Genomic DNA, 14,693 nt, shown 5'->3' with positions numbered 1-14,693 from the left:
TGCAAACAAACTCATGTCTACCTTTCTACATAACTACTTTACCAGCCAAGGTCTCCACCTGCCTTCAAACCATATTACTCCTACTGTCTCTGTTTTGTAAAGCTGCTAACTGTGGTGACACATAGGTACTTATACACACACGGATTTGTCACTATTTTGATTTTCATTTCTCCTTTTTTTTATTCTTTTTATTGTCTTAATCCGTGTAAAAGCATGACATTTCTATTGTACATCACTGGGAGTTTTATCACTTTTTCCATATTTCTTATTTCTTACAGATCTAAGACGCAGACAGATGATTTTGTGTGTGTGTGTGTGTGTGTGTGTGTGTGTGTGAGAGATATGTACATATATATAATATATATATATATATATATATATATACACACACACACACACACACACACACACACACACACAAAATGTATTTAACAACACAGCACTTCAACTAACTATTAGAGATCCATACATGTATATATGCATGTATACACATATATATATTATATATATGCATGCATATCACATTTCATTTTGTTCTTAAGTACAAATATGCAGAAACTATAGCTTTCAGTAGAAAATAAAGCTTTACTTGAATGGTACAATGGTGCAGCGGTAGCATTGTCACTTCACAGCAAGAGGTTCTCTGGTTTGATTCTTGACTGGGGTACCTTCTGTGTGGAGTCTGCATGTCCTCCCTGCATTTGTGTGGGTTTCCTCTGGTTTTCGCCCACGTTATAAAGACATATATCTGGACCATTTCTCCCCAGACCTCTGCTGAAAATTAGTTTCGTTCCAAGTCGGACTTGATGACAATCTCTTTACTTATGTGTCATTCCCCATACCATGTTAGTTGTTTAATCCTCCCCATCAGCAGTTGTCCTCCTTCTGTAATTCTTTATCACTCCACTGTTGCCACCTACTTCTGTATCCAAACCAGCCATGTCTGTTCATGTCTGCATTGTTTGCTTGCCTGCATTTGCTACCTTTCCTACTTCCACTTTTCTACATACACCAGTTTTTTTTACCTTTCTCATATAATCATCTTCTTTTCTTATAGTTGCCTATTGCTTCATCTTGACATTTCTGCATTTAGTATTCCCCACTTTCTTCCCCATTTATATGATGAGCTCTGGTTGCAGCTGACTGTGCTGGTCCTCCATGGCCTGCTTACAGACACCATGTTGCACCTATGGGATGCTTTTGCTGTGCTTCTGAATATGCATAACCCTGGGCACACCTCCTTACAGTTTTTACGGCAGGCATGAAACTAACCCTAGTTTGGACCTTTCAGTACAGTTCATTAGCTTGACTCTCACTACTCAGCAATAGCATAGCTAGGGTGAGGTGAGTGGGGGCAACTGCCCTAGGTGCAAACTGTTTGGGGGAGTGCGATCAGCTGATCCTGATCTCTAATGCAATACTGCTTTTAAAATTGGTATAGCATTTGGGGTCAAACCTGAGCAGTGTAGCACACTGGGTGTGGTCTCAACTGTAGCAATTGCTTGCTAAATTGTAGCAAGCAGTTTGCTACAATTTAAAGCTAATTAAAAAAAAAAACATTTTTTTACCTCTCTGTTCAGGCAGGGTATAAACTGTAATAATTGCTTGCTACTATAAACTGTAGTAATTGTTTGCTACATTAGTAGCAAACAATTTGCTACAGTTTAGAACAAAAGGCAATGTTTACACACACACACACACACACACACACACACACACACACACACACACACACACACGCATGCGCACGCACATGCACACACACACACACACACACACACACACACACACACACACACACACACACACACACACACATATATTTTGTAATAAAATGGAGGAGGGTCTGGGGCAAGGCACAGAAATGAGACATGACTGGATAGATGGGGGGGGGTGTTGTGCATTTTTTTTGCTCTTCACTTGAAGAGCTGATGGGATGGGTTGTTGAGACAGCTATACCTTTTCTACACAGTAATGCAGCTGCACTGATTTACTACACATGCCCTTTTTCTGGACTTATAGCATTATACAATTCTTACTACATAGCTGAGCAGCATCAGACCACTTTATGCTATAACATATTTGATATTCAGCTCTGTACTTCCGTATTGTAAATCTTTCTGAATACCCCCCCCCCCAATTTGGTAACAGTTTGAGACATTTTCTATTGCAATTCATAAATGTAACAATTGTTTATTACTTGATCACAACTAAGATGATTTTTTTGTAACCCTAAAGAAAATGTAAGTATAAGCAACAACTGAACAGATCTGTGAGTAAACAAAGAACCCTAAGTAAAATAATTAACATTAGTGTAACTACAATATTGACAGAGTAGTATGTAAACTTTAGCAAAAACAAAAAAATATATTTTGCTGATGGGAAGCTTGAAGGGATCTACTTCAGTTGACCAAAATATCATAAGAACAAAATTTAAGAAGCTGAGATGAAAAGACTGGATATTGACATCAATGAATCTTAACAATACCGAAATTCTCAAACATCGAAACATCTAATGTGCATGTCCCGAAGTACTCGAACATTTTGAAAGGAGATTGCACTGTACTTAGAAAGACATCTTCTTCATTTAAACATAATATTAAAGAGAAAATGGTGATGGAATGAATGGAGATCACAGTACAGTGAGGATCGTGAAAGTTATCCTTTTCCCCACTGTAGTGTGATCTCGGAGTTGGTATATATAATTTGCGGGGGGTGTGGGGCTGCAACCCTCCACATGGGAGCTGCAGGTGAGCTTGCCCCCTTGCAGAAACATTGAAAAAAGTATGTTATTTTTTATTTAAGTTATGTGTTTTAATGTTTGGGTTGCTTTTGTGAGTTCAGTTTGATCTCCGTGTTGCTTCTAGACATGCGCATTAGGTGTTTCACCGTTTAATTGTTTCCACTTTAAGATTTGTTGATGTTACTACAGTATATGGTCTTTTTGTCTCAGCTTTTTAAATTTTGTTCCTGTTGTATTTTGATCTACTGAAGTAGATCAGCTTGAAGTCACCCCACCCCCACTCCCTGTATGTGGAACTACACCCCATATCCCCACATGTATAAATATACTTATTCCATGGTTGTGCAACCTTGAAGATAAGGAAAAAACTTGCTTAACACAACAGTTCCATAATCTCACTAAGTACAATAGAAATCTTTTGCAGAAATGAAGGTAAAATTAAACAGTTTGACTATTCCTGTTTCATCAGAAAAGGTTCAGTACTTTGCAGGTATCTCAAAATACTTTTCTTGTTAGATTTTAAAATAATTGGATAGTTATCCTAAGGCAGCATTATTAAACTATTATGCTAGGTTAGAGCTAATGTACTGCAAACCACTCCATTATAAGCCTAAATAGTACATTGCCTAGACAAGTTTTTAGTGTTTGTAGATTTTAGTAATTTCTGCAGGAATTTCCAGTATACTGATTTGTTCATTGTACTCCATCAGTAGAAGCAGAGAAATAACTGAGATATAGGGCTATATGTTCCCTAATTAAGGTATAGCTGCCATTTTTAAGGGAAATACTGTGGTCCACAAAACATATGCTTTTACACCAGCACTAAGATGAATTATACATGGAAATTTGCATTAAACCACATTTAGTGGTTGAACCACCAAAATAATGTAGCTCTACAATAAGATAGAATAGCACCATTAAATGTGCTAAGCTCAACCTCTTATCCTTAGTAATTTGAATTATTTTCAGCTGAAATCTATACTGCACGCACCCCTTTACAATGCCCTAGGAACTGGAGTATTGCAGTTTTTTTAGTTCCAGAGGAAATGCATCTCTCTACTTCATATGGAGATTGTGGATTGTCTTTGTAATTGTATTCAGCAGACAGACAGACAAAATACCATTACTAGAAGTGGTAGGAGTCATCCAAGGCATTATTATGCACTTCATTTTAGCAATGCTCCCTAATAAAGCAATTTTTTTCAGTGCTTAATCTAACAGACGTATTTTCAATTTCCATCATATAAAGAATGGAACAGGGTAAAATGTCCAGATGGTAAAACAAATCCCTTTTGTAAGTAAGATAAATGCAGATTCAGTATATACACAAACTAGTAATACATGTGGTCTCTAATAACATTTTATTGTTTTATTTTTTTCTTCTGATATTAATCATGTTTCATTTTATTTGCCTCACACATTTAGCCAAAGCACTAGCTGTTGGAATATAGTTTCTCCTCAGAATTTACAAATTGCGGTTTTATCTTTGATAACCAATATTAATTTGTTATAGATTTTGTGATTTTTGTCTGCTTAATTCTGTACATTTATTTAAATATCTTTGATTCTTTTGTGACACAATGTTGTGAACTATGTTTAGTTTTCCAACTAAAGGTAAATTATTTGCTTTGGTCCCACATTCCAAAGATGCGCTATAACTGTTATGCAATTCCTTTAAATTGCTTGCTGATGTGACAGTGAATGAGTCTTTGTGTCCTGCAATGTTTCGTTACTCTTTTCAGAGCTAATTCCAATTCTTTGTACCCAAAGAATGCTGGGTTAGGGTCTGGCTGCCACATGACCATGAACTGGATGTACTAGATAACTGGAAAATGAATGAAGGAATGAATGAAGAAACATTGGATTGTGCTTTCAGAATCATTTATAATTTTACAGATATTTTAATAAAACAACCAGCAGCATACTGAAATTAGAGTGAAAAGCCTGTATTAAGGTCTGCTCTAAGGCACATGTTTTGCTTGTTCAGTAAATTCATGTGAAAACAACTACAGGAATGTTCCAGTCTCAAATATAGAGAGAACAGTTGCTGGGATTTGCTGTACATTTATATATATTGTTAACTTTCAGTTAACTGGCACACATAGGGATTGGTAAATGTCGGATAACTGTAGTTTCTGGTTGCTTGAGACTTACTATTAAAAATAGGCCTAACGCTTTTTGTTTGGTTTGACTTGCTCTCAGGTTGCGGAGAGAGGGAATTTATTCCTTCCTTTTTAAAACTCTAAAACTCTAAAAACGTAAAGTATGTTTCTGTGTGGTGGGGGGAGAAAGTGCAACACATGAAAATTGTATTGTATTTCTTCAATTTTTTTGCCGGTTGCTTGAGTTCCAGTTAACTGAGAATTTAATGTATATGTACCATAACCTCCATTGCTCAGACTCTAAAGAGCATCACAAACTGTGTCATTAAAAAAAAGGTCACATAATAAAACTGGCTTTTAGCACATAACAGCCTACCTGGTCAGTAACAAAGGCTTTCCAGAGAACTTGCTTTCATTGTGATCAGAAGAGCAAACTCACATTTTGTACTATTTCATATGTGTTGCTTGGAGTATACAGCAAACGGTATCCTTTGGTGGGCAGCAGTCCACTGTATTTTAAGACTATATAATTAAATAAAATGAAAAATAAAACATATATGCCTGCACTGAGAACCTTGGCTCTTGATGATTGTCAGTGTTGAAGTGACACCCCGACCCCAAGTGGACAATGGGAAAAAGGAGTTGTAGATGGATGGATGGATGCTGTTACTGACACAATTTGCTTTAAACATTGCTGCATTTTTTTATTATAGATAATATACACATTAACTTGTGTGGTATGCATTCTGTACATCATATACATCATACACAATTTCTCTGTAAGCCACATATGTTTTAAATGTGTAATTAAGTTACAACAGACTGCAGTACTTCCATATGAGACAGAATTATTATCTTACCCAGATAATGCTGTGCCCTACTAAAGTATGTCAAAATTACTTTCAGTTCCCTCTGTTGATATTTACTGTAAAGCAAATCATTTCTTAAGACTGTTTCATACAATTATATTAACTGTACTGCAGCATCTGTGGCTTATTGTGCCTGAAGTCTCTGTGTACCCCTTACAGAATCATAATATTTGCAAATCCACATAATGCTAAATAATTGAGGACATAAACACTGCAAAACAGCATCATATTAGACATATAACGAGGGATTGATACCAGTACAGCAGTCCTTGATGACATCATCTTCTTTCATGTAAACAGGAACCACAAGTTTTAACATTTCCTACTGAAACAATATATCGCTTTTCATTATGAAATGAGAATACGACTGAATAATTGTTATCGTCCAAGCAGGATAATAGAAACAGCAATTGTTCTGCAGTCATTTAGGATGCTTCTGTTACACTAGCTAGATCATGTCACATTACCGACCTTGTGATCAAGGACCTAGGAAAGATAATGCCACAGGGAACGAGAAACCATTTATCAAACACCCTTCAGCTGAGCTTTAGAAAATTGTTAAAGTGCATGGAGCAAATCATGATTTCATTTAAACTTTTCACAAGTCCCTTAGATAAGCCATGCTTTAAAAAAAAAGTAGCTCTACAATAAGATAGGATACGATTGCTACTCTTAGAGCTTGAATTACTTTGACAGAAATATTATGTACAATAGCATACACATGTAGCTGTTAGTGACACTGATCAAAATGCATTGGCAGAGGTGAATGTCTACAGCTTCCCAGGACGACACATTATTTAACTGGTGCTGAAAGGAATGCTGTGCAATCTATTTATTTAATCACCTTAGCTTCATTAATTCAGCAGGTGAGAATTAGAAGGAGCTTATGAATTATTATTAAAGCTCGTTCCACCACTAGAGATTAAATGCAGTTTGAATATAAACTAAAGCTAAAAAACAGTAGGGTATGCAGGAAAAAAGAAGTATATTTTTGCCTGTCTTTTTAAGAGCTAGTGTTTTTTGCCAAAGCAGTGACCCATTTAGAAATATCGTTAAATGTTAAGTAAACTGTCACTGTTAAACAATGACATTAGTCCAGTGCAGGGCATCAGACTGCTTGCCTGCCCTATTTTGTAGATACAAAATATATTAGTTTCAGTTTATCTTTATGTTCTTACTAGGAGACATGCAATACATGTATAACAGTTATATTGTTATACACAGAATGTGTGTAGTATTGTTGGTAACATACAGTTTGCATGATATACTTGCATAAATGAAGAGAGGGTGCATTAATCTACATACTTTGTTGAATATGCAGTTGAATACTGTTCCAATGATGTCTTATTCCATTCTAATTTTATTAAAGCTAGGTAAATAAAATGTTACTTTGTGGCTTCAGTTTTATATGACTTCTCTGTGTTACCACAACCTGATACATCTAAATACGATTCCCTCCATCATGAAGGGATAATGTCACCCAAGCAGAAATGTATTCTGAGGAAAGAATCTCTTTTACAGGAGCAATAATTATGTCATTTCCTATCTGAAGTCTTATAAGTAATGCCTTCATGCCTATCTCCTCCATCTGCACATTAGCAAACTGTAACCCAAATATGCTCAGGTATAACCTGCCATGTGTTTTCTGCAGTATTGTTTAAATTATCATTTCTACCTAATTCTCAGATGATATAATCTATGGCTAATGACTATAATCTCATTTAGTGTAATAACTTTATTACTCTGAAGGGCATCAAAAAACTCAAAGCATATCTGTACAGTATGAGGAATAATTTATGTCATTTCAAAGCATGTTTTCTTCTTAACAGCCTGGACATAGTAGGAGTTGTAGAATCATGTCTCAGGACTCAGGATGTCATTCTACAACCAATGCAACAGCAGCAGTGTATTTAACACAACCATGAAGCTAGTAAGAGATTAGCAGGTGTAGTGATGTTACTGTTAAAAACAACATAAGTAACATGGTTGTCTTGGCCCACTCCAAACATACTTGGTCAGGAAGTAATGATTTCCTGCATTTCACTCAATTATGAATGTACTTATTACAAGAATAAAACTGAATATTTTTTCCTAGCAATGTAATAGAAATGGCCTACAGTGGAAAGTCCCAGTTTTGATGTAAGATTTCTACCTTCCCTGGGAAGCTAAGAGTATTTTCTTTCATTATTCAGCTGAGAAGACTGGGCGGCCACGGTGGTGCAGTGGTTAGCATTGCTGCCTCACAGCAAAAGGTTCTCCGGTTCGATCCTCGGCTGGGGTGCCTTCTGTGCGGAGTCTGCATGTCCTCCCTGTGGTCGCGTGGGTTTCCTCCGGGTGCTCCGGTTTCCTCCCACATCCCAAAGACATGCTGCAGGTGGATTGGACACTCTAAATTGGCCCTAGGTGTGTGTGTGAGTGTGCCTTCTGTGGAAGGTTGGGCGCCGGGCTGGCAACTCGACACCGTAAAACTCCACTGCCATTCAATGTGCGGACAAGGTGATCCGCTGTGGCGACCCCTAACCGGGAAAAAGCCGAAAGAAGAAGAAGATTCAGCTGAGAAGACCAGACCCAGATTCTGGAAAGCACCAAACCTTTGACTGGTCCTGATGTCAAATGTATGTGGTCAGCTGTGTTCTCTGCTAATACCCAAGAATGGCTATGCAAAACAATCTGTTATAGAGCCCTCTACCAATAACCTGAATCACAACTATGGAACAGACTAGCAGGCAGCAACTGGTCATGTGTAACATCTCAGACTGTTGTTATACGCCTTTCCAGCATTTGTTTAATCATACTTTACTCCCTACAAAACACCTATCATCCTATTAGAAAGCTAAGTGCTAGTAGAAAGGCAGTACCTTTGTTTAACAATAAACCTAATCAGGCCTCAGGGGTTTAGCAAGCAAATTCCATTTCGTACTTATAAGCTCTTAGTGCTACCGTCCCCCTCCCCCCCGGACACATATCACTTAAAAATGGACAATCTCTCAAAATGCTGCCCCCCAAGCACTTAATAAATGTAAGTAGCATTTTCAGCTGCTCCCCCTAATGCTATTAATGTATCATACTTAGATTAGCAATATCATACCTGTTACTAAAGGCATTCACTTAGACAATTATAGAGATAATCTGACCTGAAAAAAGCCATATTGATGTGAGGCTCAAAAAAATGGACTCAATAGAATAGAAAGAGTATGCCTGGCTACACCCTTTTCAGGCCCCTATCTTTTCCAAAGCAGCCTGGTTAAAGTACTAAATAACTTCACAAAATCAGATGCTGACCACTGCTGCCTGATGTGAAATCAATGTAAAAAACTTACTACCACAACAAAAATATATTTCCTGAGGTAATGCCATGGAAACACAAAGGGATTCTGATAATAAATAACAGCTTGGCAGTAAGATGCAGACATTCTTAGAGCAGCTCTCTTAATCTGAATAGTTCTGTCATTTTTACTCAGTATTTTGCATCTCATTTTAATAACCAGTGATAAACACTCTCAGGCCTACCTGGATTGCAATTAACACTGTGAAATGTTTCTCTACCAACTTTAGGGTTTCTGTGCCAAATTCAGTTTCAGAAATGTTACTGTCCAAAGTAAACTAATAACTACACAAAATCTATCCTTGCAGGATTTGTTGGTCTTCTAGACTGTGCATTTCTTAAAGCATGCAGTGACGTACTTTCCAGCCCACTAAAGCATACCTTCATTAATTGGTTGTATTCTGGTGTGGCTTCAGAACTGTGGAAATGAACAAATGTCTTACCGGTTTCTAAAATGTTTCTGGTGCAAAGAACCAGGCAAAATTAAATAAAACAAATGGAGTCTTTTCAGCCTTGAAGAAAATACTGGATGTGGCATATACCATGCAATTAAATATAAACACACCAAAATATATGGACTGCCTCTTTGTGGTCATAATACATATTCTGCTTTAATACCACAGAAAGAATCTGTATCTTGGCACAAAGGTTGAACAATCCATAGCTGAAGACTTCTCCAGTCTTTGGAAGGCCATTGCCTCAGCAGACCATGCTTTTCTAGTTAGCAATGCCAATGTATAGTCTGAGTTTGAAGATGTTTGCTATCACTGACACAGGTACTTTCAAGGAACATTTGAATGGTTAGCAGTTTCCACTTCACCCAATGAAATCAGGCGTACCCCCACGGCCCTCTTTTTTAGCTCTCATTTTCCATACTATATATAAATTCTCATACTATCGCAAATGAAGCTTGCATATTTCTGCAGACATCTTGTTTATTAGGACATCTGGAAATTCTTCTGCCTTAAGTGTTAGCTCTTTCAGCAACAGTGTAGCTTTGACCCAGTGTGAATAATTAGATTTTTTTATTCTAAACTAAAAGATATAAACCCTTGGGTGGTCACAAGTTCTAAAGACCAACATGAAGTGTGTCCTCTAAGGCTGTAAGAAATGTGTTCTCTGTGAAACAGAATGCAAAGAACAATAGTTTTGAATATATAAGGAGATGCCACATTGCTAATTTCTTTAAAGCGAATGCTAAGACAGTATTTTGGTGAGTGCAATGAAAAGCAGTTTTAAACAAAAGGTGATTCATAAACCTGTCTTTCTGAATAGAGGGCTCTTATGAATAGCACAGTCAAGCAACTGTCAACAGCAGACATTGTGAGCAATGCAGAAGCCTGTAAGCTAAGAATGGGTAGGGAGATCAGTAAAGATTATACAGGCACTTTGTATATAAGCAAGTGTTAAAAAATATGAATAGATGCAAGATAAAGTACAGAAGGTGTGTGGCAGAGTTTATATGAAAAAATTAATTTATAGAGATGTTAAAGAAATGGAAAGAGTTGCGAGTCAGGAAGTTAGTCATTCATGTGTGCCTATAGATGTTGCTGCGGATACTTGGAAAAGAGATAAAATTGCATGTAACCATGAAATAAATAACTTACAAGATGGGGCACATGAGGTGACATCCATAGCTTAGAAACCAACAAATGGGAAGTTTTTGTTAGGAAGGAAGGCAAAGTTGCAAGGTGCATTTAAAGGGGTAACACCCACAGTACCCCCAAAAAATGTGAAAGGAAACTTTCTATTAGGAAGCAGGACAGAAAGAAAAGATGGGCTAAAGGGGTGGCATGCATTGCTCATAAATCAGTAAAAGGTTACTGTTTGCTAAGGAACAAGCCATTGTTGGCAGAGTTACCTTGCTCCACTAATTCAATTCAGTATCAGTTTAAAATGGGTTCAGAATGGAAGTTTTCATATAATTTAGTGCACGGTACTTAGGCTAAGGTCATTGAGGAGCACTGATGACTTAAATCAGACATCAAGCAGTTTATCACCCATCTACATCTACTTTGCATGCAGTAATGGCTTTGCCCCAAATGTATTTGTAATATACAAAAATGTAATTTTTTGCAACTTTCTAAATAGCACAAGTCTCGAATGGATGGAATTCTTTAGTAAACCATCTCCAGATAAACTCATTTCTGTTCAATAATTTCCTGGTTAAATACAAAAGAAATTGATATTTTCCAGAATGTGATGTGTAGAAATAGCATATAAAGTAACAAGTCTTGATTGATCCCTCAGACTTTTAGATTTAAACAATAGTCCTAACTGAGTTATTACATGTTTTCTAATGATGTTTACACGTCTGACGAATGACAAGTCTAAGGAATGTAAATTACCAGATCCTTATATGAAGATACCGATTTAAGAATTTGATTATCCCATACTAATCCTTTTTGATTTGAGATTTGCCACATTTGGTATGTTTGCCACATTTTCTGTGGTTAGATTGAAGGCCATCTATTTTTGCCTAATCCGAGAATAACAGAGGTGACAATACACCCTACTTTAATAAACTAGTTTAAAGAATCAGATTGAGTGGACAAGGCCCAGGACTTATCGCTGGGGTACAACTGATACTACTGGCAAATATTTAGAAAGAGTACTACGAAATGAGACACATTGGGTCCTACCAGACAGCCAGCTTTCAATCCAATTAAGTAGGAGGTATATTTATACTTATGTACTACTTGATGTATTGAGGAATGAGAAAGATGTTTTTTTCTAGATCCACATATATAACCCCTACACATACAATTGCTTGTCTATCTTCACCATAAAATTCTACCAAGTTGGAAAAGATGGATCTACCTATAGCAAAGCCATGTTACTGTACATCATGTATTCCAGAATGCTTTTTAGGGAGCAATGACTGATGTACTGAGTCAGATGTAACCAGCAAAAGATTCAGTAAGCATCACTCATAGCAGTTACAGATCAACAATTTCAGGCAGATTGGAGAATGTTTAGACATTTCCAAACTGTCACCCTTTTTGTCTATCAGTGTAATTATATCTTTTCCCAGCAGTCTGAAACTGTAGAACATATCAGTAGTGTCTTAAATATTTTCTTTAAGATGGGGCATAGTTCCTTGTGAAGTTTTTGTTACAGTCATTGCTGGAACATCATCAGCACCGATAGATTTAGTAGATCCTATCCATTGTAATGATATAATCAGGACTCCTCAGATATTGTTGGGTAGATTGCTAAATCAGTAGGTGCTGATAAAGGAATAGGAGCAGTATATGTAGCTGTATTCACTGATTCTTAGAAATAAGAATTGAAAGCATTGGACATTTCTTTAGCTTCAGTAGCAATTTCATTATTGAGAGAAATTGCTGATACTAAGTTTCTTTCTTTCCTTAGGAAAGATTCTGGAAAGTTACTTTACTTAACATCTGGCTCAGTACATCAGTCATTGCTCCCTTCATTAATCCATCCTGAACCCCCTTTTCCCATTTTGCTCACAGGGTCGGGGTGTCACTTCAACAGTGACAGTTATCTCAAGCAAAGGTTTACACTGCCGGGTGATTAGTCCTGCTGCAGCACAGTTATTATTCCCCTTCATTAATCCATCCTGAACCCCCTTTTCCCATTTTGCTCACAGGGTCGGGGTGTCACTTCAACAGTGACAGTTATCTCGAGCAAAGGTTTACACTGCCGGGTGATTAGTCCTGCTGCGGCACAGTTATTACTCCCTTTTCTCTCTCAAAAGCACCATGGCTTTTGATCTAGTCACAGTACACCCACAGCTATCTAAACACTGGTAACATTCTTCTTGGAAATGACAAAGGTCTAATTACTGAAGCCTTTATTACTGACCTCACCAAAGCCTTTCCTCTTATCAGTCATTTATTTCTCCTAGACTCACTGAAATAGGAATTAGAGATGGCACACTGCCTTTTTCAAAAACTACCACTCTAACCATCAATTCTCAGTAAATTTCAATCTCTCCATCAATCCTTCTGCAGAAAGCCATCCCTCAAGGCTCTATTGAAGCACCCATCCTCTTCTCTGTCTACATTAATAAACACTACCTTGACATACCCTGTCTTCCTCCCCTGCTTTATGCTGATGGCATGGTCAGATTCCACTCCAAGCATTCTTTCTCCTCTCTCGAACTCGAATGTCAGGCTGATTTTCATCCCTTATTCAACAGGTCAGAGATAAACAATTATCACTTAACTCCTCTAAAATAAAAACAATGCTTTTTGGTACAAGACAAAAGCTGACTTCTGTTTTCAGACCTCTACAAATCCTTGATCATCTGAGTAACACTATTGAAAGTATCACTACATTCAAATACCAAGGGATTTTGTTGCACCCCTTCCTAAATTTTAATTACCACCTAGACTATACACATAAATTCACAGACAAACAAACATAAAAAAAAATCAAATCTCTTCTATTCTGGACTAATAGCATCTCCCATTTTCTTTTCAAACTAAGTAGGAATTCCATAGGTAAAATTATCTTACTAGCTGCTACAGTTAGAATATGGTCTCCCCCTGACTGCTGCAACCTATAAAAAAAAATGCATCCGCCTTTCAAACCATCTCAAATGTCATATTCCGATTCATCATTCTCTCTCCCCAAGAAATGAAGGGCAAAACCATTAAAAAAAAAATACCTGGCTACCTGTCAAAGGATATGCTAACTTTTCTACTCATCTGTCAGCTGTTTAATTTTATCAAAAATGACATCTTCATCTACTAGGCTGCATACAATTCAAAGATGCAACAACATACAAACTTACAAGTTGTAACCGCTCAGTTCCTCTCCTCCAAACCCATAAACTAGGTTCAGTGTACAAGCCATGCTTTCTCAGTCCTTGATCTCAAACTGTGGGAATCTCCCTTCTGTTTCTTAAACAGCATTTCTCTTATTTTTTAAATTTTAAAGGTATAAACACAGCCTAGCGTACACAATATTATATATATAAAAAAATATACACATATATCCATGGTGGCGCAGTGGTAGCGTTGTTGCTTCACAGCAAGAGGTTCTCCCGTTTGATTCTCAGCTAGTGTGCAGGGAGTGCCTTCTGTGTGGAGTCTGCATGTCCTCCCCGTGGGTCGAGTGGCGTTCCGAAAGACATGCGTAAATGGACGTGCCTTCGTTGAAGGTTGGGCATCAAGCTGGCAACTCAGCACTGTGAAAATCTACTGCCAATCATTAGTGGACCAGAGTTCCGCTGTGGCAACCCCAAACCGGGAAAAGCCGAAAGACAGCAACAACAACAACAACATATATAAAAAATTTTCATACAGTGAACACATAAATTCAAATAATTACTTATTAAATACACAATGTTAAATATACTCTCAGATATATAAACATAAAAAGTAGACATATATATAATATTAATTAACGTCTTTCCAAAGGCTTCAGTCTAAGCAAACATTTCAGGGAACATGATTCATTCAAGCCTGGGAACATGTAGGCATTAGTCAGAACTTGCCACCAAAGTTCTCTCAGTTCAAGATTTAAATGCCAAGGACCACCTCTAACATTCTCTTTCACTTGCTCTATAGCAAAAAAGAGAAAAGAGTGATCATTAAACTCATTTATATGCTTGGCTATTGCAGTCTTTTTTACTAATACTATATTGGTGTTCATATATTCGCTGTTTTAGATGGCGTTCG

General features: G+C 37.2%; 1 protein-coding gene across 1 annotated transcript in view; it reads left to right on the top strand.

Moving 5' to 3' along the window:
* Window positions 1-14,693, top strand: part of LOC122816299 (carbonic anhydrase-related protein 10-like) — a 1,153,091-nt gene that overhangs the window by 340,067 nt on the left and 798,331 nt on the right. The window lies entirely within an intron of this gene.

Source organism: Protopterus annectens, chromosome 12.part0, assembly GCF_019279795.1.
Source record: "Protopterus annectens isolate FY-2018-M chromosome 12.part0, PAN1.0, whole genome shotgun sequence".
In the NCBI taxonomy this organism is placed as follows: Eukaryota; Metazoa; Chordata; order Ceratodontiformes; family Protopteridae; genus Protopterus; species Protopterus annectens.
Note: the sequence above shows the minus strand (reverse complement) of the source record. Positions and strands in the feature narration are given on the sequence as shown.